This window comes from Psammomys obesus, unplaced genomic scaffold, assembly GCF_907164565.1.
Source record: "Psammomys obesus unplaced genomic scaffold, mPsaObe1.curated_primary_1811, whole genome shotgun sequence".
Taxonomy (NCBI): Eukaryota; Metazoa; Chordata; class Mammalia; order Rodentia; family Muridae; genus Psammomys; species Psammomys obesus.
The window spans coordinates 12,653,385-12,660,739 of NW_026595981.1; positions in this window are offsets into that span (position 1 = coordinate 12,653,385).

Sequence of the window (7,355 nt, forward strand, 5' to 3'; positions counted from 1 at the left end):
GTTAAAGTTATTTTTATAAAAAGAGGTATATGGGTGAAAAGGGGGAGGGAGCATGGGATTGGGAAGGGAGGAGAAGGGAACTACAGGTGGGATACAAAGTGAATAAACTGTAATTAATAAAAATAAATTAATAAAAATTAATAATCTACCCTTTTACTTATCATTCCTATAACCAATCCCTTTAAAACAATAATAAACAGCTATTGCTCATAGAATGACCAAAAACCATCCATTCCCTCTTGAGGATGGGGCATAGTTTTCCTGTTGATTTGGGATATAGTTTTTCCTTTTGGGGGGGGCAAGAAAATTGGAATATTGTCCAATTCTTAAGAAAGCTGCCTGTAACCTTTGCTGTCCAGTGTCTGAATGCTGAGAACATTACAGCTTAACTGAAGTCCTGACTGGAGAAGTCTATGATGCTGGATGATCTAAACAGCTGTTTTGAAATTGTCCCGGATGCAGATTTTTGGGGAAACAGTTATTGAAGCCGTCTGTGAGGTTGAACCGCCTTGGCTACTGGCCTTGTCTCTTTTGGTGTCTGATCCTCTTGCTCTGCAAAATAATGACTTTCAAAGGTATTACACATTTTCGTATTAATATGCAAACACACTGAGTGTACACTGAGCACAGTCCAGCTAAAGATGGTTCTCTGTTTTCTGTTCAAGCAGGCGAGGCATTTGTTTATATGTACGCATAAATCCGTATATCTGTGTGTGTTAATTTGGATTGTATATCTAAACTGTAAAACAAATTTTTATCTATGCCATTTAAAAACAATAGCATAATAAGTCCTGGGGATTTTGTAGCCAAAGATTTATTGCCATGCATAACTGAAGTCCTGGATGGAGAGATTTTCATGTCTCAGTCGGACCCAGAGCTGTTCCCGTATAGAGGGAAACTATGTTACCTGTCTTGTTTGATCTTCTTGATTTTTTTTCTTCCCTTCTGTCTGCAGCCAAGATCTTCAGGAGGCCTCCCCCTGTCAAATCTGATTCCCAACAGTTTGGATGGAATACATAGCTTTTTGTTTCCTGTTGAGACAAGTGAGTATTCTCCTCCTCAACACAACACACTTCCTGTCTGCCGTTTTGGAATTAGGATCTTTACATGCTGATCTAAATCAGCAGTTATTGCTAAAATCCAGTGTATCTTAGCACGTGTGCTACTTGTCTCGTTTAAATATTTTAAAATCAATAAGTCATTATTTGATCTACTTTGAGGAGATATTATATCCCTTCTGTTTTATGACCACCTTTTAAAAATTGTCAGATCTTTTCATAATTGTTTGACCTATAGGATTATAAATTACATCTGTAACAGGCTTTGTGTTATAATGTCTGAAAACTTGTTGTATTCCAATGGCTATACATACTGAAGTACCATCAGCCCCAGTTTGCAAAGGCATCACCAAGACAGCCACCATCTCCGATAAATGTGTAACATTAGAATCATGCTCTCCAGAATTTAAGGCAAAAGCCCATTGGAATTCTAAATAAGAACTTATGGCATGGTACATAAAAATTTCAGTTTTCTAAACTTTGCAAAATATAGCACCCAGGCCACTGTATGACCTTGTTCCAAGGCAACACCAAATAGGATCTTCATTTCATCCAATAATTGAACCTTGACAATACACATACAATATCCAGTCTGACCATGTTGGCCTATAGCCAAAGCCTTTCTACCCAGCCTCTCACTGGGCTGCCATTCTGCAATTTCTTCTAGCCTTTGTGGACTTTCCTCATCGGGAATTACCTCTTTTGGTGTTACTGTACGTTCCAGATTGAATTTTCCTGAAGGCTCTCTATTTTGATGCAAAGATTCCGCCAACCTCTGTTCTATGGCCTTTAATTTAGTATCTAATTTCTCAGTCTCTTCTTTCTCCAAGTCTGTCTTATTCTGATCTCTCCCAGAGAGAATATTCAAAACTGTAATCATCAGTGAAAAATTATTTATATGCTAGGAGGAACAAACTCAAATGAAACCCAGAAGCACTGTGTCTTCCTCCATTTCCAACATAGAAAATAATCTTTTTTTAATAAAAATAATCTTCTTTTTTAATAAAAATAATCTTTTTTAATGAAAATAATCTTTTTTTAATCTCAAGACCTCTTCCAAAGGACTTTACTTTCTCATATTTTTCCAAATTCAACACCTTACCAGTTCAGATGCTTGGGGCTTCTCTGTCTCTGGCTCCTGCTTCCAGGGAGAGGTTTTTCTTCTGCCTCCCTCGCTGGATCCTGACCCCTCCCCCACTCTGGGAAATTATTGGGTCCACAAGAGTCTGCTCCTCTGGCCTGCATGAGTCATGCCTGCAACAGCCCCTTCTCAGAGGAATTTAGCTGCCTTGGCTAGGAAAGTCTGGCTTTGAGAAGCTTGCCTGTGTCCACTTTTTTTTTTTCTTTTCAGCAAGGGCTGCTTAAAAGAACTGCCTCTGCTTTGCCTCTCTGTGGTTTGTTTCAATTTTTGTTCTTCTGCAGCTGGCTATGGGCCTCGCTGCTCCACTGGGGTTCTTGCCAGGAAGCTCCTGCCTTAGAGACTGTGGTTGCTCTCTTAGTGAACAGGATTAAGAAACTGCTTTCTGTTTAAGTTTAGATGCTATGTAAGTTCTGACCCCGTTGGCACGCCAAAATGTTAAAGTTATTTTTATAAAATTGTGGTTGTTTCTCAGTCTTTCTTGACCTGACCATCACCCACATATTTGAGACTATATTATATTATTTGTTTATCAAGCTTCATGGCACAATCGTGAGAAGCTTTAATTTTATTCTTAACCCTCCACAAGTTAGTCTGGCTTCCTTCCAGAGAAAAGCCCTGAGATACTTGCACTTTATGGCTTTCACTCCCGCTGAATCTTCGTCCTCTCTGCTGGGCCTCTGCCCACAGTTCAACCCCCTACTTCCTCTTCCAACTCCTCCCCTGGCTGGCAGGAAGTCCAGCTCTATGCTCGCTCCTGCTCAGCGACTGGCTGCTTTATTGGCTTATTATCGCACAAGTGGGGAGCAGTGTGCTCCCAACACTGAGACAAGAGATTCTCAGAACAAGGATTGCAACCGGACATGAGAAGAGTACAGAAATCAGAATTTGAACTACGCAATAACCTTATGCCTACAAACACTGACACCCACCTACACACACACACACCTCAGAACCGCGCCTCCAAACGTTACATCTGTGTGACTGGCATCCTCAAAGGCAACCCTACGGTGATAAAGAACTGGGGCTTGCCAATCAGCAAGACCACAAAGGAGTAAAGGGAGAGCTTCTGAGGGATGAAGGTGTGCTGGAGGCTGCGGAGTTCAGCAGTAAAGAGCACATGCTGCTCTTACAGAGGACCTGGGTTCAGTTCCCAGCACCCACCTCAGACGGCTCACAGTGGCCTCACCTGTACTTTCAGCTTCAGGGCAGCCGACGCTCTCTGGCCTCTGAGGGCACCTGCACGTGTGTGGTGCACATAAACTTACACAAGCACACACACATAAGTAAAAACAAATAAATTCTTAAGTGTTCTGTGCCCTGTGATGATTAAACGAATTAATTCTCATAGAGATCCCGTTACAATACAACGAAAAAGTCAATTTTACTGTATGTTCATTTAAAATGGAAAAAAAAAAACCTGTGAAGATATAATCGGATATGATCAGACCTCCAAATATTAGATATAGAATTTGTCTTAGTTAGGATTTGATCACAGCAACTCTTTTTTTAAGATTTATTTATTATGTATACAATGTTCTGCCTGCATGTACACCTGCATGCCAGGAGAGGGCACTAGATCTCATTATAGATGGTTGGAGCCACCATGTGGTTGCTGGGAATTGAACTCAGGACCTCTGTAAGAACAGCCAGTGCTCTTGACCTCTGAGCCATCTCTCCACACACACACACACCCCATAGCAACTAGTATAAAGGAAAACATTTATTTGGGGCTGGCTTACAGTTTCAGAGATTTAGCCTATTATCAGCATGGCAGGAGACATGGTGACACGCAGGCAGACATGGTGCTGGAGAAGGAGCTGAGAGTTCTCCATCTTGATCTGCAGGCAGCAGCAGGAGACTGACTTGAGCTTCTGACTCAAAGCCCACCCCCACAGTGACACACTTCCTCCAACAAGGCCACACCCCCTAATTGTGCCACTTCCTATGGATCAAACACTCAAACCTCTCAAGTCTATCAGGGCCCAACCTATTCAAACCACCACAGCATTTCTCCAAAGGTTGCCGAAAGATAATTATCCTGTTGTCCTGTCATGATGAAGGGGGGAAATGAGACAAAGGAAAAACAATAGTCATTGCCCTAACTCACTGCAGGGGCAGTTTCTCCCCCTGCCCAGCTTTATCCTGCCTCTTCTTGACTTTCTCCTAGCCACTCCCTTTGGCAGTCACATTGGATTCCAGGAGCAACAGGACAGGGGTAACACATCTTTCTAGCAAGCGACAAAAGGCTTCACAGGACAGTTTGCTCCCTGGGGACTTTTACCTTCCACGGGGAGGCCCCTGGAACAGGGGTGATCATATCATCAGGACCACACTGCTTCCTCTAGGTCTTTGCAGAGACAATGTCCGCAGAGCCCCTGCAGAACTGAGCTGGGATAATGACCAGTCAGACCAGCTGGGAGTGCTGCAGCCCCCTGCTTTGCTTCCCTTTTCTGTAAAATTTCCATATTCATGCCCCGGTCCTTTGAAACTGGACTTGGGGTCACTGACCCAGTGCCATGTTGACTCAATCTTCTTTCTCTGCCCTTCACCAATTCTTGTCTCTTTGATTGACAGAATGAGAGAAGCCACATCCAATTTGTTGTTGCCCCCTCCAAACTGAAACTTTTTTTGAGAGAGAGAGAGAGTCTCACTATGTAACCCTAGCTGTCCTGGAACTTGCTATGTTTGTGTTTACGGGGCTGGCCTTGAACTCACAGGCATGCTTCTGCCTCTGCCTCCCTGCCTCTCTGCCCCTCTGCCCCTGCCCCTGCCTTCTGACCTCTGGCCTCTGGCCTCTGGCCTTTGTGCTGGAATTAAAGTTATATGCTTCCATGTCTGGCTAGAACTAAGGATTTTGCCCTAAACTCTAGAATCAGTAAAAGAAAAAAATGAGATCCAGACATGAAACTCTACATAAAAGAAAAACAAAACAAAAGGGAGGGATGCCCACACGGGATAATGAGGGAGGGTCTCCCCAAGCGTGTATGTGACAGGGGAGCATGACTGTGGCTGGTTCCAAAACAATGACAAAGCCTACTAAAGCCAGTCTGATCTTTATTATCAAACTCTGCTAGGCATATGATAACACCTGTGGCTGGCCACAGTGGCACAAGTAAGCCCGGCACTCAGAGAGGCAGAGGCAGGTGGATCTCTGCGAATTCAAGGCCAGCCTGGTCTACAAAGTGAGTCCAGGACAGCCAAGGTTACACAGAGAAACCCTGTCTTTGCTGGAACCTGAAAACACTTGCAGCCATCTCTGACACCGTCATGAAACCATGAACTAAGTCAGTTCTTACTTATTCTAAATTCCATTTTTTTTTAAAGCTTGAAATGGGACACCCACATTACAAAAAAACAAAAAAAACCCACAATATTATCTGGTAGAATTCATTAGGAAAGCATATTTTTAAAGCAATCATTGAATATACTTTGAAACTTATCTTTACCATTAACGTTAATGGAAAAAAAAAAATCTGGGGGCTGGAGAGATGGCTCAGAGGTTAAGAGCACTGGCTGTTCTTCCAAAGGTCCCGAGTTCAATTCCCAGTAACCACATGGTGGCTCACAACCATCTATAATGAGATCTGGTGTCCTCTGCTGGCATGCAGGTATATACGCAGACAGAACACTGTATACATAATAAATAAATCTTATTAAAAAAAAAATCTAAAGAAATGCAGACTTGCCTACGAACACCCAGAGAAACAGCGCAGCATTGTGGAAACTGTATTCCTCTCTTTACACTGCTCTGTGTGGTGATTTGTTCATTTACTGGTGTTATTATATGTACAAGGTCCAATGAAAGATGATTTTGTGGGGTTTTTGGATAGTTTTTGTTGTTGTTGTTGATTGTTTGGTTTCATGACTACTCCTGAAAATAAGTATGCCATTTAGAGCAGTGATTAAAACACAAGCCCATCCTGGCATCATATGTGCTCACTCGCCTCTGTTGAGTCAAGGGGAGATAATAATGTTTAAAGGGTCAGGTGCCGTGGAGTGTGGCTGCTTATGACTGTCTGGGATGTGGCCCGGGCAATTGTCTGCAGCCTGAACTACGGTAGCAGGTCAATTGCCTCGGGAGCGGGAGCGCGAGAACGCAGGAAGGTTGTAGGAGGAGGGTTCACAGAAAACTAACACATTCCTGGGAGCAATTGGGAAGAAATAAGGCAGGGATTCAAAGACAGCACGAGGCAAACAAAAACTGAAGCACCGCGTGATAAAATTCAAGGCAATAAAAATAAATAAATAAAAGCAAAAGAAATTCAAAGAGGAGCGGGTGGAGTATTAACGCCCATTATCATTGAAGACCGGAAATAAAAAAGTGTCAGCCTGGGAGAGTCTACAGAGAGGACGCCAGGGGTCAGGAACGGTTTCGTTTTCTCCAGAGCCCGGGAGATCTTGGGGAGACCCGCCAAACCCACCACACGATAACTGAGAAATCAGGGTCCCGCCTTGGGGTTCTTGGCGTCATTAGTGAATACAAGAGCAGACCCAAATGGAAGCTCAGGGGCAGTTTTTTTTCAGGGTTGAAGAGAAAAACTCCAGGGCAAACAAGCTGCGGAGAGGAGAACGAAGAGGATAAGACAGTATGGAGTTCGGCCATGTGGCAGGGAGGGAAACTGAGGCAAAAGGCGGGGGGGGGGAGTGCTGGGGAAATGGTTCGACAAGTAAGAGCACTGGCTGCTTTTCTATCTGTTCTCTGCACCCATGCGGCAGCTCACCACTGTCTGTAACTCCAGCCCGGGATATCCGACGTTCGCCAGCAGCACCAAGCACACAGACACACATGCAGCCAAAACGCCTGTACATACGAAACAAAAGAAAACTATAAAGAAAAAAAAGCGAAGAAACCCAAAGCGCTGGGGAGTTTTAACTAGCCTATCCTTTGGCTACTGGTGACTTTTACCATAAGCAGAAGGGGCCGAAATGGAACCTGAAGAGGACAGTTGCATCCTAGGTGGTACGGACGGCCAGTCGTAGCAGCAGCCTTGAGGTGCAGCAGGAGGATTCCAGAAGCAGAAAGCAGTGGTGGGAGAGAAGTCCTAGAGAAAATGAAAGACCGTGGCAATGAGAAGAAGGTGAGAAGGGGCAGTGTTGAGACTCCAGAGGGCAGGGGGCAGTGGGTGACAGACTGTGGCCCTGGTCACTAGAAGGGG